The sequence below is a fragment of the Taeniopygia guttata genome, chromosome 3, assembly GCF_048771995.1.
Source record: "Taeniopygia guttata chromosome 3, bTaeGut7.mat, whole genome shotgun sequence".
In the NCBI taxonomy this organism is placed as follows: domain Eukaryota; kingdom Metazoa; phylum Chordata; class Aves; order Passeriformes; family Estrildidae; genus Taeniopygia; species Taeniopygia guttata.
Window position 1 is genome coordinate 26,952,140 of NC_133027.1, and position 25,788 is coordinate 26,977,927.

The following is a 25,788-nucleotide window of genomic DNA, read 5'->3' on the forward strand; positions in this document are numbered from 1 at the left end:
AAAAGTACTAACAACAAAATGTGTGGATCAACATCTTATCTGTTCAGAAGATCTGTAACTTTGTGCTTTAAAGGGGCTATGTATCCCCTCTTTCACTTAGCAGCATATATATCTACTAGATTTTATTTATAAAGGGAGATTTAATTTCAAAAGCAATCAAAGTATTACACTATCTTATTTAATAACACATGCATCTAAATTCAGGACATTTTCTTGAAGTATATACTACTTTTAAAAGGCTCTTTAGTAACCTGAAGCCAATATTGTTGCACTGCATTTTTTTGCTAAATCAAACTAGAAATTAAATGCAAATGACAAAATAGAAAGGTAAACAGAATTGAAAAGAGGTATATATAACAAGAAGGTTAAGAAAGTGTTCTAAAGTGTTCTTGATACAAGCCACCACAACTCTCCATTTTCTTACCTTGAATACATATATATATATATATGGTAAAGTCTAATAATTAGACTACTAAAACCATCTTCACAACAGAAATACATTTCACATCTCGTCACCAATGGAACAAATATTAACAATTATAATTTGCTGAAAAATCACTTTTTCTATTCCTGTCCTTATATAACTGCTCAAAATGAAGCAACATTATTTCTTGAATTAATTTAATTAATTAATTGAATGTAGGAAAGAGGGTTGAAAGGAAAATGTCAAATCCTTCTCATGGGCCACAAATGAACCAACAGTTTTTAAGCAATTCCTGACAGATTTCTATTTTATTTGTTTTTGAAAATGCTGAACTGAACAACCCACTATCCCCTAAAATTTCTGTTATGAAATGTCCCCACTGAAATTACAAATTATATCAGTGCTTGATTAGTCTTACTTTTAGAAAGTTCTCCCAGGGTTTAATATGTTAATACTAGTTTAGGTAAAATGAGAAAGGATCTTTTAATGCCAGATCTTTTTATTAAATACTAGTAAAACCTCAATAGTTATTAAACATATCAGTTAGTTTCCCCTCCCCTCTGCTATACTGTGCTTGTTTGCTCATTTGTGCCCACTATAAGCTTCTTTTGTGTTGTACCTAAAGGTGTGAATCCCTGGAAATTCTGGAGAGAAAACTGGCCATCGTCCCCTTGTATGCCTTTCCAGGAAATCTGTCTCCTTCAGACAAGTCACAGCTAACATGAAATAAGATTTCCTTCAGAAGCATCTTTTTTACAGACAGTAAGAGTTTTTGGCTGGATGTATTTACTTTGTAGCTGGTAAGACAGAGAGTTGTTCAGCCAATTCTTTTAAATGCAAGTAAAGTTAAGAGCAGGATTCCACATCTTCCAGCAAAAGACCAACAAAAGGGAGTTGCAAAGTCTTCATTGCTACATTGTAGAATTAGTTTAATTACACATGTAATGTCCTTTCTGTAGTCCTAGACTTTAAAAAATTATTCATGGCATTAAGGAATTAAGGTCCACTTAGGACTGCTGTGTGAAAGTAGAACTGATTGGTTAAAAGGTGTGAAAACAGCAATATTATTTACACATTAGTGGGAGTGGTATTCTTGTAATTGAATCATGTCTTTGCAAGGTTCTTTTTCACATTACTTCTGAATAAAAACACAGTGACATAATTTCAGCATAGTACATGACTTCATGTGTTTATTTATTCCTTTTCATCCCTTCTATCACACTTCTTACTAGGCTTTTGTGACATATTAAAAAAAAGTTTAAATCATCTTCTGATGGGGGTTTTAAACAACAAATTTACCGGTGTTGGCTCTGACAACAAGGGAGATGAACAAGAGTGTTCCTGTTCTTCCAACTGGTTCAAGATCTCAGGCTCAAGAGTTCTACATTGCTAACCTTAGCCTGGGGGAAGGCCTTGGCCCTATTGATAGAACTGAGAAAATCAGTTTTATTTTAAGACAATCTTACTGCAAGAAAAAGGCATGGTATACACAAAGGGTATACACAAGAAAATTTAATTAAGGGAAAGCATTATTTCTCTTCCACAGTAAGAACATTTTTAGTCACCCACTGTTTTAATGGAACCATAAAATAAAAGTGTAATCAGTTTTACCAATTTTTAAAATGAATCTCAAATACTACTACAGCTTTTTCAGATGTATATCCTCTCCTTCACAGAAGCAAAACAGCCAGTCTTTAATAGTCCAGGAAACAACTTTTGAATAATATCCAGAGGATGAAGGCAGTTTTTTACTTTTTGCATTACTCATTGCAAAGATATTAAGGTGTATCTCTTTATCATTACATTCACATTATATAAGTAGACAAACAGTATTGCACTTTATTACACTTTTTCCTGAATTTCTTCTTTACATTAAAACATCTGTGAAGATATTCCAATTACCTACATATAAATTCTAAACAGACATATTCAATAAGCTGTTGTTTCCATCCCCCCCCCCCCCATTTGCTTTAAAGGCAACTTTTATTTTGGGACAGTCCCTTTCTTCAAAGAAATATTGTCTTATCTATTAGTCAATGTATTGCTGATAAATCAGTCTGTAGAGATCTTTAACATTTGCAAGTGGCACATTTCTTTACTTATAGGCCTGATAATCTCATTTTCTTCACAAACAGTTATATAGATAATGTTCACCACACTGTTTAAGGAGAAATAACTTGAAAAGTACCTCTGAAAATACAAACATTGTCATTTTTCAGATATTAAATTCTCAAAAATCTGTCAGAAACAAGCAATTAGTCTTGCATCTCCAAACCTGGGAAGCTTCAACTGAGTTAATGTCAGCGGAATGTGGGTGTCCAGAAAAATGAAGAAAAAAACCCAAAAATTTTTAAGACTGCTCATACCTTCTGCTGTCAGTCCAGTTCTAGATAAATCCTCTATTTTTTAAAGTGTTGTCACACAGATGTCTCTCTAAGCTTTACCTTGCTTGCTGGTAAACTTGGTTGAAAAGAATAATATCATGTGTCTGTTGTGGTCCTGTCTTCTCTATGTTTTTATACCTGGGTCATGTCTTCAAAGGCATCCCTGGAGAGGATTCCCTAACCCTAAACACATTGGAACAAGGTTTTAGTAAATGTGTCTATGCTTTTTGATATGCTGTACCTAAACCATTTTTACATTTTTTATCCTTGCAACACAATTTCAAGTTTTTGAAGTATGCCTTCTTTTTTAAATAGACTTCTTTACTTTTTTGTTTAGCCATGTTGGCTTTATTTGTGACGTTTCCACATTAGGTTTGAATTTCTAATGTGTTATCTGCCAATGTTTGCAGTTTTGGCTTTGTTGGTTTGGGGTTTTTTTCTCTCTAGAAGTTTTTCTCATTTTTAATGTAATGATTTTTTAAATTAAATGGTGCTACAGTGCCAGTATAGCTTTTCTTATTTTTTCAATAGATAATTGATATTTATATTTTTTCATCAGGATTTTTGAAGGTAAGTTTTATATTAGGTCTGCAAAGCTGTCATTTTGGCTGAAATGCGGTCTTGATTTCACACTTGAAAAGTTATTTCTATCCAGTCTATATCATATAGTAGATGGAGTATCATAACTGGGTTTTTCTCCTTAGCTTCTAATCAACTTCACCCTCTCTGTGTCACTATCAGTGTTCTATCTGAGCAATCTTGTTGCTAATAGTTTTCCTATTTTGTCCTTTAATTTCTACACCTATAAAGATTTTATGTTGGTTGTTATTCACCCATTTACCTGATTTGATGGCTGTTTACAGATGAAGCTACCCCAAACCAGGATAAAGCATTTTTAAAATAAAACAGGCAGCAGTAAAGAAGTTAGTTAACCATCTCAAAGTCCCATCATTTTTAGATGAAATGCACTTTTGATAAAAGCTAGAAGGCTCACAGTAAGGTTACACGACAGTCTAATTGCTAATAGAAATTGTAGCTATAAATATCAACACCATATGCAAATGGTGGTAGTGTAAGATATAATTCTGTATATTGATATTTACTGGTATCATATCTTTGGGTTTCTTAAAAGCTTCTCCAACAGAAAATTATCTAAATATTCTTAAAAATACTTCTGCTATGGGGAGATTCCAGACTAAGCAGATGTCAAAAATATTAGTGGATAGCGTGCAGCAATAATCTAGAAATCAAATAAAGCATGTAGGAGACATAACAAAGATATGAGAATGCTAAGCAATAGATTTTGTGTGCCTCAATTCTCTTCAGTCCAGAAGGGAAATAGGAACAAGGCTTTGAATCAATCCTGTTGCTTTACTAACTGGAGAAACTGTTTCCCAGTTTCTAAAAAAATCCCCAGAAGCAAAGAATTGAAATGCACTGAATTAAAGCAAAAGTGAAAAACTTGACCTAACTTAGAAGAAAGGCAAACCAGGAAAAAGTTAGTCCACCTCTGGGGTAGCTGGAGAATTTTTCCAAACAAGAGTAGGCTTAAAATTGCGGGAGGTAAGAGGAAAACTGTAAGGTTAAGAATACCTTGAGCTCTTTCCAACAGATAACAGTAATATTGCCTGCTGTTCCCTACAAGTGAAATTGAAGTGCTTTCTTGCTTTTAAATTTAGTAGTATTAGTGTATTACTCTCAAGAAATTGAAGCTTGAATGGAAAATCCCAATGTAAAATGATGCTTTCAGTTCCCTGTTTATTGGAAAGGAAAAAGTGTTAGTCTAAGACATCTCCACTGGAGTTCTCTGATTTGTCATACAGCTCTTAATGGAGGATGTTTAACTCACCTTTAAGTTCTGCTGTTATGTTCCTGTAAGAAAACAGATAGACATAAGGAGAAATAGGGGAGGAGAAGCAATCTAGGAAATACGGATTCATTGACATTTGCTGACATTTGCTGACAGACTTAAAAGACTAATATTTTTGCCATCAGTCCAGACCACGGAGAGATAGCCAGCCAAAACATTTACTGTGGATGCAGACTGAATTTTCTCATCTGGTCTCATCTCATTAGTCTTACCTCCAATCCTTTTTTCTGGTGGGTGCCACTCAGCAGCATCTCATTGGGTGTGTTGGTTCTCTCTGGTGTCCTCAGTAGTTCAGAGGTGATGGCAAGATGTTTGCTGGGGTTCTGGTAGTACACAAGGCAGCTTGCTAGCACAGTGTGACATCTTCAGCTCTTCCACTTGTGGTGCTCTGTTAATTGGCATTTTCATTAATGGCTCCAGGTTACCAGAACCTATTATGAACCTAAAATTTCTTATCTGTATTTGTCCTCACAGTCAACATACACTGCCTAAACCAAAATCCCTTTAGAATCTGTGCATTGGGCAAGGCTGCCCATCCTTATGGGAAATGAAGGCCAGCATGAACTTCATGGAGCAGGGCATTAGCCTGTTTATACATGGGCTGAAAAGCCCATTGCAGCAGATCTGCAGTGCTGAGTTTGCTAAAGGATATTACAAAAAATACACCAATTCATAAGAAAGTTGTTCTGTTTTCTACCCCAAAATTTGGGTCTAGAAAACACAGGTATATTTAAGCATCTAAGCAATAGTTTCATATTTCTTTTACAAATCGACTAAGGGCTGTATGATTATAATGAAACTCAGTTTCCACAAAAAGAGTTGGTTATCATGAATAAGTTTAACTTTTCCCATTCCAGTTCAGAAACACCAGCTTTACTGGTCCTCTTAATTATCAGGATGAACAATGATCCCCTGAAGCAAAAAGGAGTTACTGTGTGACATTTGATGATACACCATATAATGTCTCAGAGGAGCCTGTCTGTCAGTGTAATTCAGTGCTGCACATTTTCTGGTGCCTATGCATTGTGAAGTAATGAAAATTCATTCTTCACTTTATCAGCAGAAGTAAAAATACTTTTGTTAACTTGGAAGACAGAAAACATAAATAATTTAAGATCTATCTTCTTAATACTTGCCTAATTTTAGTGAAATTTAAAGATAAGCACATTTTTATTAAAATGATAAACTCATGAAGCAACAATCTTCCAACCTCATTCTTAGTCAAAATTAGTTATGTTAAATTAGTATAAAAATGTATTATGTATATTTTTATGTATACATTCAACGTGGTTATTGGTAGACATAAAATAAAATTCTGTAATAATTTCAGGGAGAAAAATATAAATAAAAATCTGTCTTTCTAGAACAGGATTAGCTATTAGGAAATTTAGAGATAGAGCAACTTACTAAAACAATAAAGGTTATTCATAGTGTAAACTCTTTCTACTATGCTTTGACAAAATTCAACTTATGCAATAATCAGAAGTAAATGCATCATTATTTGGTTTCTGATTGTATCAGTTGAAAAATCTTATCTCGTTACTCAAATATTAAAGGATCTAGTTTAAACACAAATATTTGCATCTAAATAATATTTTTTAAAAATATTGTCAGGGCTCTTTTGTTGATCTCTGGATTTTCCAAAGCAAGATCATATAACATATTCCTTATAGAGACATCTTAATCAGGCGAGTGGCTGTGGCAAGCAAACAAAAATGCCAGAATTTAATGAGTCCTAGAAAAAGCAATGCTAAAAAGTAACTCCTTCAGTCACTGAAACAAAGCACAGGAAAAGAGCAGACTGGCTCTACTTTGCAATCAGGCCTTACACAACAGGAATTGCAGCCACTGGGATGTCTACAGTGGTTCAAAACAAATAGGCTACAAAACTAAGAGGCTACTTCTACATAAGCTGGGTTTACATTGGTTATCTAACAAACTCTAAACTGTGTACTACACAGGAGAAATGTTTTCCTTAACTTTGAGACCTCTGTACCCACTGTAGATGGCAAAGTCAGAAAGATATCCACAACATGGGTTTAAATATGGTTCAGATACAGAGTATCAGGGATCTTCTATCTGCCTTCAGACTATCCCATAACAGAGCAGACAATCCATGAAGACTCTTGCAGTCTTCCAGTCTCTCCTGTCTTGCTATTACTCTATAGATTTCATTTTGGGATATCCACAATCCAGTAACGAAGCAGTGAATGTTTCTGTCAAATAGATTTTAACAACAAAAACTACAACTGCTTTTTTCTACTTAATATTTATTTTCTTTACATGCTAAGATGTAAAGATATTGTAAATAAACTCTAAGATAATAATCAAAGAAATAAAAATTTTGGGCTTATTTCATTATCAAAACCCCTCAACTACAGAGTAGGAAAAGTGTTTTATGCTCTGAAAAGCATGGTTTCTAAATACAATTAATATTTTCAGAAATCCTGTAAAAATGGTAAGAGTTATGAATTTTTTCTTAATTTATAGGAACTTCATAGGGGAGGTCTATCAATGCAGGACAATGTGCAGCTTAACTGGTCCCAGTGGCTGCATCTGTAATATTAAACTGTGAGAAGTTAGGGAGTACAACAGAGCACATGTGCCCAGCTTTGCTCTCTTCCAGACAAAACCCCAAACCAGGCTTTGGCATGGGCAAGGGAGCATTCTCAGCGGGCAGTTTGGAAAAGCCCCCATGTTCTGGAGGGTAAGTAAGTCTAGTTGTGTGGGTGCAATCCATAAGGGATCATTCCATTAAAGACATAAGGCGTGAGTCCCTGCTGGGTGAGTGTAGCTTCAGGTGCCTAGCACAGAAATTGTGGCTTCCTGCACTCTGGTTTTGCTTCTTCTGATATGACTTTCTGGAGTCCCACTGTGCTTGGTAGAGCCAGGCTGACATTTCTAAATTCTTGTACTTGTCAGGCAGCAGCTCTCTCCCCCTGCCTCGGTTTCTTACTCACACATTGTGCACTCTAGCTATTGCATTCTCCCACCCTAATTTATGCTGTCTAATGTAGGTTAGATTTAGACTGAAATTGCCTACTAAAGAAAAATATATCATGTAATTTGGTGTCATTTTAGAAGCTGGAAACATACACAGGACCCAGAATAGCAGATGGATCCTTCGTTCACCAAGGAGATCTCAATGCACTCACAGACAAGTATTTGTGTGCTTCCTTTCATAAGTTTATCAGTCTGATAACTAATGTTAAATCGGTTTGTGTTCTTTCTGCTCCAAGAGGAAAACTGCCTCAGAACTTCCCTATCTGGTCCACCAAAATATTCAGATGCAAAGAGAGAATTTCATGTTGTTATTTGCTCACAGGCCTGCAGTATTTATTAGCTTATATAGTTCCCTGCTCCTCTCCTGGTATTTACTGCCTGCTGTAATTTTAAAGCTCATTTCCACTGGGTCTTATATTTTGTTGTCTAAGCAGATTGAACTGTACATTGCCCTGTTACCTCTGAACAAAGGAGAAGAATTTCCTCAGTTACTGGTTTAATTTTTTATTTTCTATTTTAGATTTATTCACCACTAGCTTGCTCCTCTTTGGACTTGCACATATTCTGCCTTTCAACTTACTTTTGCTCCTTCTTTACCTATGTCCTTGGTGTAGGTAGTTATGCTGTGGAAGTACCTGAAATCTTAAAACATGTCTCAAAGGAAATTTCAAAATTCTTTTGGCAAAAAAGATGATACTGTTAACAAAAAATTATTTTTTGTCATTTGGTGTCCAGGCCAATAAAATTTAGATCACCTCTAAGTTGAAATTTTAGGAAGAAATGGGGATAGTAAAGCAGATACTGTACCTGGGTTGCAAGATATAATATGATGTTGACAGTGCTTAAACAAATTTGTCAGTAGTTGTTTAAATTTATTTTATCATTTTTAGACCATAGGCAGTTGAATTGGTATATCTGATTTTATCTTCTGAATCGTAGCCTAATTTCCTACAGACTAATTTCATTTCCTCTACTCAGCAATGCCCAGAAGAACTTGTTATTTGCTTTTGTTCCCCAACAAATTTTAGGATAGTGCCATGACATCTGATTATGTCTTGGGTAAAAAGACCAGAGGATCTTACATTTAGGGTTCATTAAAGGTTACATTATTTTTATAAGAAAATTATAAGTGATCTCATAGCCCTCCTTTTGGAAACACAGTATATTATATGCAAAATAAAGGCCGTATATTTTCTTATTTAGCAATGGCACTTCCATGTCAGTCAATAACAGAGATTGAACCCAGCAAAAGTATAGTTGCAAATACAGCAGAAGACACAGTTAGTGACAGTAAGTGACCTTTTGTTTTTTAGTTAGGCAAAATGATGCAGCTTACTCCCAATTCAGTGTGCCTACATATCCTGTGCAGAGGACTAGGAGTTTAGAGGTTATTTCTTTATTTTGGCGTAAAAGAACTCAGAGTGGCCTACTAAAATTTCATGGAGCAAATTATGTTCTGGTTAGCCAACTACTAACAAACAAGGTGTTAGCTGGTGCTCCAAAATAATAGTTAAAGGATAAGGGATGACAATAATTTTCTCTGTTTCATATATTCTGTCTTGCAATTAGGGAAGTTAGTTCCTTGTTCTTTCATGGTCATTAAAAAAATTCATGTTTATGGTACATCTACAAGGATTATTGAACACAATCATCACAAATTTGTTTTACCCATTTGCCAAAAATAACAGGATATTAGCATCTTTCAACCAAGTATAGCTTTAGTTTGAAATTAGTGCCATACTGAGTCAAAGAAAATACACCCACACCTGGCATTGCATATTGGTGTCTATCTGCAATTTGTTGTTTGACGTGTAGGCAAAACATGCCTGTGATACTGTATGGACCCTAATTTCTCTATCAAGTCCTTGGTCTTTGGACAGACTGTACTGTATTATGACAGTGAATTTGGTTGGGAGATTATTACAGGCAGGTAACTGAAAAAAAATGGCTGTTGAAGCATGAATTAGTTCAAAAAATTATCATTATATAAATAGATGTATAGAAAGAAACTACAGACAAACAATACAAAACATAATTAGATGTTGAAAATGTCTTTTTCATCACATGATTCTGGAAGTTGTCCACAATGTTGCCCTAAGACAAAAAGTGACTTTCAAAGATGCAGGTGGAAAGCTGTAAGATTGATCCTGGGGCCTTTGGAGTCCGATCCAGCTTGGTGCAACACAATAGAAACCATTTTTTAACATTTAGCAAATCTGGAGTTTAAATATTATTTGATGTGTCAAATAGGCAAAAAATAAATGTCAGTTGTCCCTAAGTGCATAAAAAAAGAGCTGATAATATCTATCTAGCATCATGACTACTTTTCATCTACAGTTCTCAAAGAGTTTGCAAAAGGAGGTCATGAAAACTTCAAAGGTGTTTGGAATTTATTCAAATGTGACAGAATGGAAGATTTGTCATATTTATATTCTACAAAGTCATTTCTGAAGTGCTGAAGAGGATAACACACCTAAAACTTGCCAGTGAAAAAAGTATTACAGCAGACAATACTACAAAAATACAGCGGAGAAAAAGCATCTATTTTAATGCTTTTCACAGCAGTTTTTGTGGACATGTTTGGTTTTTTTTTTTTTTTTGTTTTTTTTAAAATTTAACATAATATACCTAATAATGTATTTATTTATCTACTAAGAGAGATTAAACTAGTTTTAAAATATAAGCTAAAATAAATATTCTTTATAAATTAGGGTTAGATGACAGAGAATATTGAATATATACTTGATTCATGTATTCAGAAAAAAGATGCATACTAGTGAGTTGTGAGTTCAGGCTTTTTCCCCCTCATTGCTTGCTGATTGCATTAGAAGTGGAGTCCCTTATCAGAAGTGACTAGAATGGAGGGTTTCATTCCTGTCAAAAATCTTGCTTTTCAAAAACTTTTTTTCTGGCCCAAATAATTCTAACACAATGTTATTGATCCCATTAATTCTTACTCAGGTAAGAATCAGTATTGATCAGTATCAGTATTGATACATGTGAGCTTCCCCCCAAGTATTTCCACAGGCAGCTTCTGAGGTGGGTGTCATGGTTTGACACGGGAAGAGAATTTTTTTTTCAGAAGGAAGAGGTTCACCAGTCAGGGGTCAGGTTTAGATACTGACACTTGGGGTGACCAATTGAAGGTGGACACGCCTCTGAGAACACAGAGGGGTTAAAAGCGGAATTCCCAGGAAGACTCGTCCTTCTTTGGTTCCGGTCATCGCAAGGTACGGACCTCCCCCCCCAGCCCGGGCTGGGTGGGGGAGGGGAGCCATGCGGCCTGCACAGGTAGGCCAGGGGGTGAAGGATCGGAACCGACTGGGTCAGCTCCTGCAGATGGAAGGGTGGAGAACATCTGGGATGTTTTTGTTCCCCCCCCCCCCCAAGCCAGAGGGAAAAGAGATAGAGAGCCAGCAGACACCTAGAAGTTTGCCGGCGGAGGAGAAGGAGAAGGGGGGGGAAAATGCCCAGCGTGGGAGACTAGAGAAAGAGTCCTGGGCTGAGATTTCAGCCATCCGGGGAGTCCGGGAATTTTAACCCTTTCCTGTGTTATGAAGGCTTTATGAAATATTGCTCCTCCTGAATTTGAAGAAAAGAGAGACAGCTTGAAACCTCAGATGTTCAGAGAAGAAGGTTGGGGGCAGATGATAGAGTGGCCTTTGGCTGGACTCTGCTTGTTTACCATAGACTGAACCACTCTTTCTTTCAAGAGGGACTGCATTTTAGGGGGATGCATTGGTGAACCAAGAGACCTTCTGCAGCAACTACCAGTTTTGGAGTGGACAGAGAGAGAGCTGAGGAGGGTGTGAGGATGCCCTCCATCTTCAGGAAGAAGAGAAGGCGATCTCTGTCTTTTGGACCCTCGGCCCCAGGGGAAAATGGGGGGGACTCTAGTCCCGAATTGTGATACTGGACTGTTGTTCCTGGTGGTCCTTGGCAAAGCATCCTTAAAGGGGCCCTATAAGCAGTCTCTGTCCATGCCCAGTGGTGAGAGCACTGTGACATGGAGAGAAGAGGGTCACACTGGCCGGTGTATCTGGGCGGTGCCACGTGTGACATTGGAAACACAAAGGGTGGCAGTTGTGTTTCCTGGGGGGGTCTATGGTTGCAAGGGGGACTCCTCTCTTCCCCGATGGACTCAGTATTGATTATATTGAAGGGTGAAAACTTGATTAAGGATCCAAATGGGTCTCGCTGGGGTTTGGTGGAGTTGGGTGGAGGGAGGAGAAATGTTTTGAAAGGTTTTCATTTCGAATTTTGTGTGTTTTTTTTTTCTTTCCTTTCTTTTCCTTTTATAGTAGTAGTAGTAGTAGTGTAATAAAGTTTTTCTTTTGTTATTAAGTTTGGCCTGCTTTGCTCTGTTCTTGATCACATTTCACAGCATTTGGTTGGTAAGTTGTATTTTCATGGGGCGCTGGCATTGTGCCAGCGTCAAACCATGACAGTGGGGTATCCTCAGGATTCCAGCTGCTTGGCATTACTGTTCTGTAAATTCTGATCAAGGTTTCTAGGCTAACTAGAAATAGAGAGACTTTGTGAGATTGTTGCAAGACAGACCTTGCAGTCTGACTACATGTCCATGTCTTCCTGTAGACAAAAGAAAGAAGGAACAAACATTTGTTCTAAGACAGGTATATAAGGTGCAGAAGATCAAATTTCACAGCTGTTCTTATTTCTGTTTGCTGGATAGACTAGTTCAGGCTCACATGCTCTTATTAGTAAATGAATACAAGCAATATTACCCCTTTACTCTTTTTTTTCCCTTGACTCTGTGCACTTGTCTTGGCCAAGGGGACTTGGCACATTCTCTGGTCTTGAGCCATTTGCACAGTTGCACTTGGCTTAGTCACAGATTGCATTGTCTTAGCACTGGGGACCATATCCTACACCAAGCATATCATCATGCCATAGGGTGGATTTGATAAACTGCACTAGGGCAGTGAATCCTGAGGCCACTGGGGTGGGATCCAGACCAGATCCTCTTGGACTCGTTTGTTAGATTTGTTGGGGATTTGTTAAACTGAGTGTGTTTCAGTCAGAGCAGATCCTAGTGAATGACAGACATACATACATACAGCAGAAGACAAAAAGAATTTTATGACTTCTGAAGTTTTAAAGTATCTTCAGCTGTCTGGTCAAGATTTTCAGCTGTCTCATCAATTTCCCCCCACTACAGTTATAGGTATGTCCTAGGGTGACGTTATGGTGTTTGTATCTCCAATCGTGTGTTCTGTTTATGTTTGATATTATGTTCTGTGCTTTCAGAACTGACTCAGAAAGTGAAGGTTTGTTTTGCCTTGTTATCATCTGGTTCACCTTCCCCCATGGTCTGCTGTCTAGAAAAGGCTAGGGCTGGCTGGCTGGCTTTGCTTTGCTTGCTTGCTTGCTTGGCTAGCCTGCTTTGCCTGCTTGCTTGCTTTGCTTGCTTCTGCTTTTGCCTTTGCTTTCTAGTTAGTTTAGCTAAGCAGTCCAGTTCTTTCCCTGGACTGTTGCTTTTTCCTTTCCTCTTCCTGAATACCATCCAACCTGCTCCGGACTGGGATCTGGGAAACACCAAGGAACACCAGGAGCCTGCATTTTGTGATATGCAGCAGCCATCCCCAGTGCTGGAGAGCAATCCCCAGCGTCCAGACCCAGGCGACCACTCCCAGGAAAGACTTTCTGGATTTATTCATCTCTTCAGAGTGGTGAAAGAGTTTTGTTGTCATCTGGTGTTGTTAATTGTTTTGGTGCTGGGGAGTGCTTTGTTCGTTGAATAAACATGTTCTTTTCCACTTCTCTCTCAGAGGAAATTTTTTTCCTGAACCAGGTGGGTGGGGAGGGGCCGTGGGGGTTTGTTTTCTGGGGGCTCCTTTCAGAGGGTTTTCCCCAAATTTGCCCTAAACTAGGACAAGGTAGAAGTGCCAAAAAATCTCTACCCTTTTCAGCAGAAGTCAGTGCAGAAACAAAGTGCAGAATTTTAAGCCCACAGATTGTAATAAAAATTGTTAACAGTAATGAGGATGCAAAAGTAAATGGAATTGTTAGCAATGGAATAATTGGTGCATACCTAGACTTCTTACATATCAGCTTCTCCCTGTTATTTGCAAATGTGCTTGACAGCCACCTGTTAGTTTAGTGCAGTGAAAATCCATGCTACAAATACCAAACTGGTTCAGAGACCAAGATATGTACTTCTGAATTAAAGCTGTGAATTATTCTCTATCCTCTTACTCTGGTGATGGATGAACTAAGATATGTAAACATTTTGCTTCAGAACAGCATGAAAAACCTTGTGCATTTTTATAAGGGACTGAAGGTTATTTCAAACCTATCATCTGAGGGATGCTGTCAGTTTATATTTACCACAGGGGTTTCTGAATTCTTAGCAGTTTTTTTATGGTTGTCAAATAATTTGCAAAACACATGCACTAAGGACAAAACCAGTTTGAATCCTTGTGTGGTTAGTTTCCCCAGTAGTTTCCTCTCAGTAGTTTTTTTAAAAGAACAAGCCTTCTGATACTATTTTCAGATTGCCAAATTCCAATTCTTTCCTGCTTATGGAACTTGTAGGAATAAAACATACAGCCAAAGTCATCTCAGCTGGGATTGCACTTCATTCCTCTTGGTCAGCTCAAATAAGTCCCATTATTACATGAGTCAAACTCTCCTCTGCTTCAAAGCAGGTCTCATTGTAGTGATTTTCTGTGAAATCTCAGTATGCTTTTGCTTATTTATTTAGCTGGCATTAGTCATATCACGTTGAGTGCATTCAAAACATGAAAAATATTCTGTATTCCCTTCCTTCCTATTCTTTACTATCACTCAGACTAGGACTGAAATAACTGTACAAGGATTAGTAATGGATTGCAGGGCTGTTAAATATGTTACTTAATTTTAAATGGAGACCAGCAATCAGATCTTGCTCTGATGATCAGAAAGGATATCCTCCTCTTCATTGAAAGCATAGGAATTTACAATATAGAGACTGCCTCACGAAACATCTATAAATTAGGGAAAACATATTTTCCCCATAGTGCTGAAGCATTTTTAGGATCTTGGCTTTTGTGTCTCAGTCTTATGCTAACATAGCAGTCCCTCTCCTGTTGTTTTGTGCACGGCTCAAGTTCTAGATCTTAAAAAAAAAGGTGAAAATATTTTCTTAAATCTTCTACTAGAAAATAATAAAAATATAGTTTAAAACTTAGGCCAGCAAGACCTAGATTTGTGAGGCTAGAAAACATCTGGACAACAACTCCTGCCTACATGCCCCAAAAATTCATTGTTTGATCACCCATGGCTTGTCATGGCTTTGATCATACTTAAACTGACATTTTTAGCACTTTTTCTTTAACTGAAAAATTATGTTCACTAATATAAGATAAATAGTAACACTGAAGCAGTGTTTGGGATGCACATAAAGAATATCTTTTTATATTAAAGTGTTTGATATCAATTTAGTAGAATGGGATACTGTACCCATACAGCAGTTGCCATGGGATAAATGTGAATATTGAAAAATATGAATATAGAATATGAATATAAAAACTGCATTATGCATTAGTCAGTCTGCTACAATAGTGCTATTCATAAGAATGGACCTTTTAGATTAAATACTTGATGTAAAAATTTGAGCAAAAGAGAAAAAGACCAGACAAGATAATTTGTCTTTGGGCTTCTCTGATAGTACACAGATATCTACACATTTTCTCAGCTGGCGAATTCAAACCCATTGAATTAACAGGAGCCAGTACAAAGATCTCATTGTTTTTTTGTAACAGTCATCATCTTAGAGTGTGCCCAGAATATGAACATATGGAGGAAAAAATGCGGAATTGTTTGCACCAAACATTTTATGTATATCTAGGCACGTGCTTAGCTCCTTTCTGAAACAGAGAAGGACTTAGATTTTTCTCTGTCGAGTCTTATGACCCTTTGGTATTGATATCCATCTTTTGACAGTTTTAGTGTTTAGGAGTTGATTGAAAGTTTCAATTTGAATGTTTCTTATTAACTGGAAAATTTTACAGTCATGTTGGGATAAACCTACTGCTCTCTTCTGGCTTCCCTGAGAAAGTTCAGTGTAAATGCTTTGTTTAACAAGGTTTCCAACTCAGGGGATATTTCCAGGGGTCAAGCAAGGCAAATGGCCACAATAAATAAATCTTTCTGTAACAGCACAACTTTTATCAGTTCCTTACTAATGTGGGGAAAAGTCACGCTGTCATATGGAATTTTACAGACAAGAATTTGCATCTTAGACTTCATGCATTACCAGGTACCATGCATATCTAACATTGATTGGTCTGGCTTGCAAACAATGGCAGTCTGGTTAAGAGTGCTTCCCTTTAGGGTATGAAAACAGCAATGAGATGCCCCTGGCTGATGGGCTCTGGCTAAGAGGTCCTGCTCTGCTGCTCCTCCAAGGGAGCCCCCATGGCTCCTGGCGCCTGACCCAAGGGAGCCTGCGGCTTGTGCTGGTCCCTTGGACAATGCTCCTCTTCCTGCCAAGCAACATAGTTCTTCTCTGAGGCTGTAACCAAATCCCAAATCCTGTCTCAGGACCTTACAGATGACAAGTTTACACTTTTTTTAGAATCTGAATTTTAAACCTAATCATTAGCTCTTAACATTTTCAAAGAGAAAAATATATGACACCAGTTTAGAATATCCATAAATGGATTTCATACTTATCCACATTTATAATAGCATTTTAAATATTCTGAATTTTTTTTTTTTAATGAACCATATCAATAGTTTAGTTTTAAATGCCTTTTTTTGCATTAGGGGCTAGAAATACTTTTCTATCTGAAAATTCATATTTCTGGAATACATCCCTTAACTGTGTAGTCTGTAAGGTAGATAGCACTCAAGAAATTGTTCACCAATTTTTGCTTCAATGTAGCACGTTATTTTGCTGGTTTTATCTAGGTATCCTTTTTAACTTTAAGAAAGGTAGTATTTGTGTCATCTCTGTTCTTTAGTTATCTGTCTGGAATTAGTACTAAAAATCTCATTCCACATTCTTAGTTTATTTCAAAAAACAAAATGCCATCCATCCAGTGATGAATATTCATTGTTGAGGGGCATAAAACATCACTCCATGTTAGCTTCTAAGATGAATAGAGAGAACTGACTCAAAACCTACTACATAGGTTAGAAGCTGCCAGACATCCACACTGACAGAAAGACTGCAAATAGTAAGGAAGATTAGAAAGGAAGGAAAACATCCTAGAAGTCTCTGACAAAAACACATATACCTTGTTTCATGTAATATTTCTGTAAGAAATGGGACTATATAGCGCAGAGGCCTTCTCAGAGGGAATGGTTTTTCTTTCTTACAGCAGTTGCTCAAGGAGAGAAGGTCACAGGAAAGGCCTGACGTGAGAAAGAGATGTAATCAGGGAGGCACAGCAATGAGAGGGGTGCTTGCAGTATGTACAGACACTGACAGGCTACTGGAAAGAGAAGGAGGGGGCAGAAAGGCTTCAGGAGTCATGGAGGGTGGAAAAAGTATCCCATGGAGCAGAGAAGATTGGGCAGATTTTGTTGCATCTCAGACCCTCTGTGAGTTAGGCAGCTGAAGCAAAGTCACCAAACAGAGGTTCATGGGGCAGGCCTAAAGTATGCAAGAGCACCATGGTACAAAATAAGAAGCTATTAATATTTTACCTGATACATTTCCTTAGAGTATTTGTCACTTAAAAATGAACTATGCTAGTTTATATTCTAAAATAGAAGTCAGTCTTTCTTGAATTTGAAAACCATTCTGGTTTTCCAGGATACTGCTGTAAGAAAAAAGTCCCTACAGCGTTGTCTTTCTCTCATGGGTTTCTAGCCCCCATCAGAGATAGGGATAGCTCAAACCATTCAGAAAGAGACATCCTGGACTGTTGAGATGTATATTGCTCTCAGCTTGGCTGAACAAAATACAAATCACTTCCTTCAGGAGGACCCACAGATATGTGATCTGCATTTGTGTGTATTGGCTTATGTGGCAAGTTTTTGATTGTGGAGGGGAGAGGGCTGCAACTGTGACTTCTGTTAGAAGATTACAGAAGCTGGCTGTGCTGGACAGAGTAATTACAGGGGAGTAATGTGGGGAGATTTATTAACTTAGTACATGTTTTTATGTTTTTATGTCATGCTGTTATTCTATGAAGATTGAGGAAATTATACTTAATGTAGTACCAACTTCCGGTTGGTACAGATGAGTAAGAAATTTCTCAGATTATTCAAAACAGGAAGTTTTAAGGTATTCTTTATACTGAGGAAATCTGAGTTGTCAGAAAGCTGGCAAGTCAGTTAAACTTTGAAATAATATTTATGACCTCCTGTCAAAACCATATTTGAAATTAAGTAATCAGAAAAAAAAAAGAGGTTGTTGTGACAGAGAGGGGAAAGCTTCAACACTTGAGGCCCATCAGTTCCACTAAAGAGGCCTGTCTGCTAACAAATGTAGCCTGAAATAGGGTGTCAGACCAGGGAACTTAACAGAGTACAAGAAGGGGCTCAGCAGAGTATAGAATGAGTTGGATTCTATTCAAGGTTAGGATGCTTAAAATGTACCTCCTACTTGTGTATAAAAATATTATATTCAGTGGAGTCTAGTCTATTCAGTGGAATTCCTGAAACTGATGCTGTTGTCCACTGCAAAAACCTAAGAAATATCAATTTTTGCTACCTCAGTCTAAAATGTCTTGTGTAATTGCTATTGAAAATAGCTGCTCCCTCTTTCATGACCAGAAATGTGATTTGCATAGTGAAATCCCAGCCTATGAACTGAAAATGTCTAGGATATCATTCTAGCTGAAATGGGCAACAGACACTGATTTCCTATATATCTCAAATTTGCCAATGGAGTAGATTACATGAATCTTTCTGGTTCTTTATAATAATGCAGCTTATGCAGAGCAAATTTTTTTAGAGTGTCTATTACTTTGTGCTTTCAATAAGGTACAAAGGACTTTTGTATTTTGCAGATTTTGAATTTTAATTAATTGCAGTTATATCTGCCCTATATATTTCCCAAAATTTTAATATTTATTTCACATAGAACCAGTTCAATTTATTCCAATCATAAAGTCATTTTAAAAAGACTGTGCATTAAAAATGCAACACAGATGGTAGAATATTAATTTGTTTATGATGAGATTTTCTTTTCAGATTATCTAATAAGATGTTCCCTATTATTTTGTAATGTGCTCTTGAATCTCATTTGAATGGCTATTTTAAGAGTATATTTTAAATGGAAATAGAAACTAGGCACAAATGTCCATAACTGAGCCTGCCATGTTGAGACAGTAACAGTTCTGTTACACAGTAGAAATAGGACTAACACTAACCTTGCACTTATGTAACTCCCATATATAATGCATCCCTCTAAATATTTAAATAAATTGGTCTGGAATAACCTGGAACTCTAAAATGAAAATGGGTTTCTTAATATTTTACTATTTGTTGTTTATTTTTTCATGGGTTATACTTATTGGAAAAAAATTTGAGCTGAAAAGAATAAGTAGAATTAAGAAATACTTAATTTGGTTTTGACATGACTTTGTCTTCAGAGTGAGCAACTTGTTTTTACGGAAAAAAAAGTGATTTCATTCTATATGCTAGACTGCTTCAGTTTACTGTATGAAATACTGGTGAACTCAGTACAACTCTGTAGACTATTACAACTTTAAATTAGGTCCTAAAGACTTCATAGTACTTATTAATTTAAATAAGCCTAATAAAATCAGGCTATTCCAGTATAATTTTATTTTAAGTGTATTAGTTGGTTATCCACAGCTGACAAGGACAAATGAGTTCTGCTCAAGGCACTCTTTCATCCTCATTGATCCACGCTAAAAAGACTATAAGTTCTACTTAAATATGTTGTGGGCATAAAAACAAGAAGCAAGTATGTGATAAGGAAATTAGATAAGAACTGTAACCATTCTTTTGTTTAGACATGTTTTTTTAAAGATGTGAACACTAGAAACAAACAAATACTAAAATTGCTCATGGCATATGTAATAAAATGTTAATGTTTTCCTCCACTCAAAGAGATTTTGCATCACATGTTTCAGCATCTTGAAGTGTCAGTAGCCAGTTTAGATGGAGAGATAACAAGAAAAAATCATAAATTAAATTTGCTTCCTTAAGTCTTGCAGGAACATGGAGAAACTTTAGGAATAATTGATAGTGGCAGGATGAGAGAGATAAAAAGAGATGGACTGGGAAGTATTTAATGACTCATTGTGGTATTACATCTGTCACACTTTTTGTGCTACATTAAAGTTTCATTATTTTCATATTTCTTGTGCTCATATTTTCCCATCCTCTTCTTTCTGCTAAATTTACCAAGTAATACAATGTGGATAATAGAGAGCTATTGCTGCAAATGTCATTGAATCTGTTACTGGACTGGATAAAGTACCTCAGCCATGCATTCATTTTCATAATGCATTTTCAATTAGTGGTTTTGGAATTTTATACAAAGTAGACTCACTTTTTTATTTTTTTAATAATTGTGTGTTTCTAGATAGACATAGTGAGACTTAGAGTATGGAACTATTAATAATAGTTCCATAATAATGAATCAATTTCATTTCACCAAAGAAACTTATTGCACTAGTCTGTTTACTGAAGAAGTTTATACATTTAAGGACTTACCTTCTACAGGCTCTTAAAAAAAATGGTTTACCTTTCCTCATCTGAAAGATAACAGACATAATCTGAGAGATTCAGCTTTCCCTTTTTTCAGTCTTGTCTCTTCCATCTATGTTCTTTCACCTTTGCAGCCTACACACATAGATCAGTGGTTTAGTTGTTTGGAAAAATATATATTTTGCCTGAATATGTTTTCCTAAGATTTTAAATTTTTTTAAAAGATGTCTATAATTTCTAAGAGTGTTTCTCTTAGATTCTTGAGATTCTCATAGAATTATGTTCATTAGTGAATATCTTGTTTATATTTTAAGCCTGGAAAGCAAAATCTGATGTATTAGTAATAAATACTGTGTGTAGATTATGGATCCATCAGGATTTATTGTGAAACTGGAATGCATATTAAGTACATGGAGATAATAAATAGACTACTGTGCTTCAATACCATCAGGACCTAAAGTAACACAGAATTCTTCACTCAAATAAGATAAATAAAATATTGACTGAGATAATAGCACTGGAGGCAGAAATCCAGACCAATGTTGTCTTGGTAATGCTTTTTTGTTTTTTACATACCCAGACTAAAAAGGGCTCTTTTCTGGTTGATAATTATGCAGTCTGATTCTTTCAACGATAGATGATGAATTTCAGTTTGTGATGATCTCAAATATTTACTCTGGAGAGGCTCTGAAATGTTAAACTACGCCCCATATTTAAGTGCCCTTTAGACCACAGAATCGAAAGCAGCGTCCAGAATTCATGAGAGCTGTATGAGTCATATTCAGCCATAGGAGCTGCACAGTTACCAGCACACTCTTTATGACTTTTAGATTATAGCTTTCTCCTCACTCCATTGTCCACAGAATACACAATTTCACTTTTACGCATTTTTTAATCATTATATCTCAAGTCATTCCTCTGTCAATACAATAGTGTAATTCACTAAGATAATAATATACAGTGCTCTATGATTTTAAATCATCTCGACCTGCACTCACACAAACACAAAACACAGACAAAGCTGTTTTGAGGATTGCAAGATTATATCCCCTGAAAAAGTTGCTTTGTAAATTACAACCTCAGGATCAGTAAAAAATGGGAGGGAAAAAAGCCCTTCTGCATGATGGGTAGCATTTTAGATTGCAATTTATGTGAAGTACATTAATTCAGTTAAAAGGTACCGAAATACAGAGACTGCTTTTGCAGTTGTTTTTATATAATAATACAAAGGTGTTTCTGCATTATTCTTTAAAGACATAACTGTTGAAATCTTGTACTAGTGTTATCATCTGTTTAAAACTGTGTTTTAAAATTGTATTTTACTGAGAAAAAAAAGAAACATGAGGCCTTTGCAATTTATAGGGGCTGGTTATAGAAACCCTTATGTACGGCAGAGAAATATGCAACAATCTTGTACTTAGAAATGTATCTTTTCTCTTGACATTTGATTTCTCTCCTATTTTACTGTTCTTTCCAACTGCCTTGTGTGACAAATATTGAGGATACTGGCTCAAGAGAAACAGTTTTGTTGCAAATGTGATTCTGTGCACTGCATATGGAGCTGTTTTGTATGCAGGGTAGGTAGATGCACTGGTTCTTCAGTCACACAGAGACATTATGTATAAAAGATTTTCACACTGATTATTTTTTTCCCCCCTCAAAATTAACTGTCTGTATTTTTCTTACACCTATTTCCATGGTTCATCCCAGATCAGACTGAAGATTAAAATTTCCTTCTCACCATGATTCTAACAGTGTCTCTGATTTTCAGTGATTATAATTTCATTTCTCTCAGTAAAAGTTTTTTAGTTATTCATCCTATTTTTAACAATACAGATGGAAATAAAATGGATCTGCAGAAGAGACATTCATTAGCAAGTAAATATTCAGGGACTGGAAAAGTCTGTCTGATTCACAAAGCAGAAATGGCATTTTGTATCCAAGTCCCCTTCTAGACAAAATTAGCAAAGACTGCAGTGAAGTTAAAGCCTGCTGGTTGCAAAATTGGAAATTGGTTTCCTGGGGCTCTCTGTAAACTCTTCATTACTTTACTCAATCATGGTTCATTAGTAAGTTAACAGACAGAAGACCAGCAGACGTTGGGATATGTTTAGAGCCAGGACTTCCATCTCCTTGAATATCCCTTAAAACTTGAATGTCACAGCAAATTAGATACTGTGTCAAACTGCATTTTTTTCCAGCTGCAGTACATACAGTGCACAGATCATGGCCACTTAACTCAGGTGCTTTTTATCATGCATTTTGTGGAGTACATGTGTTTTAATTCAAAGCAACTCTGACGGAACAAACTAAAGACCTCAAAAAGTGCCCAAAATACAAACAAGTTAAAAATACCTTGTTAACAGTATAATGCAAAATGGATTTAATGTCTCTTATTAACCAAAACCTGATTTGCTAGAAGAAAACACTCATAGGTGATATTATTCCAGTTAAACAGAAAGTTAAAAATAATTTTTAGGTTTCTGGGAAATGTTCACATTTTAGTTACAATATAATTTTTAATTACAGCTGAGTGCCAATTATCTAGAACCCTACCTGAGTGCCTGAGTCTCTATTTTCTATTAACCACCACTACATTTTTCTACGACATTGCCTAATTTTTCAGAAAAATATTTACTCTAAATAGTTCAAGTCAGTGAAATGAACTGTATAGAAATTTTAAAATAATTTTAATGCTTCTGTGCAGTTGCTATTTGTATAATCTTTTAATGGTATAATTTTCATAAGATATAATTAATTTTGAAAATAAAATGTAGGCCAGGCATTATTTGAAGCAAACTGCTTAAAATTACCTGTGGTGTTTAGAGTCCCTTTAATACAATCTGTTCATGGTTTGCACGGTTAATGGGTAAAACAAGTGACTCTCCTGGTTTTGTACCATTACATCAGGCACAGATAACTGCAATGGCCAGTGTGACAGTTTTCTTGTGATTGGGTTTACTATTTGGACTAACCAGAGGTGCTAGACCTGATTTGCTATGCAGTTAAGAAATAAATGTGTCCAAAACAGGAAGTATAGCCAGCAGAAGTGCCCAGTCGGAGCCAGTGTATGGCAGGATGAACGGTGTGTTTGTTTCCTCATTGCTCTCTTGAATGTAAGTGCTGCTGCAGTCTTAGTACCTAAGTTAGGCACCTATTTTACGTCATGATATGGCTACAAAACTATGTAAGCTGAATTTTTATTTATGTCCTAGATAAGAGTGATGTGAAGTGTCTGACAAAGTGTCCAGAGAGGGACTGAATACTTCCAAAGTCCCTTTATGAGGAGCTCCAAGTTTTTTTTGACATTTCTGGACCTTCTCATGGGATTACTCTAGTTGCTGTTTACAAGATTGCTTTGTGTGTTCAGTGGGTCCCATAGCTTCTAGATGGCTCTTTCTGTCTACAACTTAAACAAGGTAATTTTGGGAGTCTGGGGATCAGACTAGAACTATCCAAAGTAGTATGAGTGCCATGGTACACCCCAGAAACATCATCTTTTAGCCATTTGTGTCCCAGCCAGGACACACCACAGCTCCTTTCCAGCCTGGAACTTGGATTCCCTTCGTGTGGGGATCAGAGAGAAAATTCATGGGTACTTGGATTTCTCTCTGGGAGTGCACAAAAAGATGAAGGCAACATAAAACTCAAAGTTGAAAGCCAATTTCTTCAGCTGGTCCTTGGCTTACCTTTCCCTTCTCTTGGCAAATGCTGTCATTATCACAAGAAGTGAACATGCTGTTCTTACATTGCTACTGGTATGCCAGTTACAGATAAAGTTATTTATTATCACAAATTCAGTAAATATGGCAAACTGAAATTCAGAAAATGTGTTTCATACATGATGCTTAAGGGAAGAATAAAATATTCTCATGCCATCATCTGTATGATTTTCACATTAATTTGTCAGTGTACACATATTCTCCTATTTTTATGGGGTTCTAACATCTGTTTGATGGATTATAACCTAATTTACTCTAGAGACAACTGTCCTGCTGAGGGTTGGCCTTTTGTTATAAATGTTAACAAAAGAATTAATCCCTCTCTAAATTATTGCCAGGATTTCAGTTGTTCTGTCACAAAGAAGTACATAACATGCACAAACTAGAAAAATGGCGCAAAACAACCATTATTGAAAAGACAGATTACCACAGCACAAGTAGGAATGAAACGGTGTGTGACTCAGCTGAAAACTTGAACATTCAAGGTCTGATAAATAGTAACATTGTTTCACAAGTATACACTTCAGATAACATGCACAATCAGATAACCCATACAAAGTCAGCATAAGGAACGAATGAGTGAGAGTCAGAACAGATATTGTATCAGACAATCATGCTGTGGGAACTCACCTTGCTGAGAAGTCCCTGGCAGAAAAGCAACACCCAGTGAAGGTGTCAGATTCACAGGAACAAATGGAAGACATGAGAAAAGGGATGAGATAAATTTCCTTTTGTAGCTCAGGTGTTTGGGCTGAATTTAAGTCTTTCTTTTACAGCTAATCCATGCATAATGTACCTGTAAAGTTATTCTTACGTAAGTTCCCTAATGAATTTTCTGTACAGGTCTTGCTTAATAATTTTGGTAGATACTACTTGACCTAATGCAATTTTCAAGCAGTATTTTGGAAAGTATTTGATATGGGGATTATGAATGTACAGATGTCAATAAGATTTTAAAGAAGTAGTTCTGAAAATTGCAGATTTGCCTTTTTCTTTCCCCTAGAAATGTAATTATCTGCCTGTTGCATTGATTTTACTGGTCCAGTAATGCAGTGGCTGTATTTCCACTTGCAAGTCATTTGACTGAGTGGAAACAGACCACAGGTTGAAGTCATTGGTGCCAGGGCCAACACATTAGCTCCATCCTGAAACTTATTTTTGATTGAATTGAGTGTAGTATCCTTAATTGAATGCCCTTATCATGGATGTGGTTCAAAATTACCAAAAGGACAAACACTGTTTCGGACCGTTATGTTTTCCACTCCCAGGAGGTGATGAAGAACATTTGTTGTGTACCTGAATTAGAGGCTTCCAAATTAGAGGCTTCCAAACCTTGTCTGTGAGTACCACACCTGCTCTGGGAAGTGAACTGTTCAATGTGTTGTGTGGATGGTGAATGATAGGTGCAAGTTTCAGTTCAAATCCTACAACTGCTCTACATCAAATGCTGAGGGATCTGCAGCTTGAGGGTTACGATAAGCTCTGATAGGCATGGATAACTCTCTGCTTTCTGTATCTGTTTCAATGTTTTGCAAACTGCAAATCATGACTATCAGAACTTTTCCTGGTAATCCATAGAGTTTTCTACCTGAGCATCTCCCAGAGTTAAAAGTATTGGGATTTCCCATGTTTCCCACTTTTGAAAAATAGCATAATACTTCAGAGTTTCATTGCCAGCATGTCAATAATTAGTGTTGCACTGAGGAGAAATTACCGTACACTTAAATTTGCAACCTTTTGGGTCAGGAT

General features: G+C 36.5%; 1 protein-coding gene and 1 long non-coding RNA gene across 3 annotated transcripts in view; one reads left to right on the top strand and one right to left on the bottom strand.

Annotated features, from left to right (window-relative positions):
* Positions 1–3,125: 3,125 nt before the first annotated feature.
* KHDRBS2 (KH RNA binding domain containing, signal transduction associated 2) overlaps positions 3,126–25,788 on the bottom strand; it is a 459,539-nt gene continuing 436,876 nt past the window's right edge. Inside the window, exons 13-14 of one of the 2 annotated variants that reach the window (XR_012054901.1) lie at positions 4,891–5,066; positions 3,126–4,680 (exon numbers count right to left, since the gene is read on the bottom strand). The gene's annotated coding sequence lies outside the window, so the exon portion shown is untranslated. Of the gene's footprint in view, positions 5,067–25,788 lie in introns of both variants that reach the window. The other variant, XR_012054900.1, reaches the window with a different exon arrangement.
* On the top strand, positions 5,073–12,025 carry LOC140683663 (uncharacterized). The gene is made up of 2 exons (XR_012054909.1): positions 5,073–10,972; positions 11,395–12,025. It is a non-coding gene; the product is annotated as an uncharacterized lncRNA (long non-coding RNA).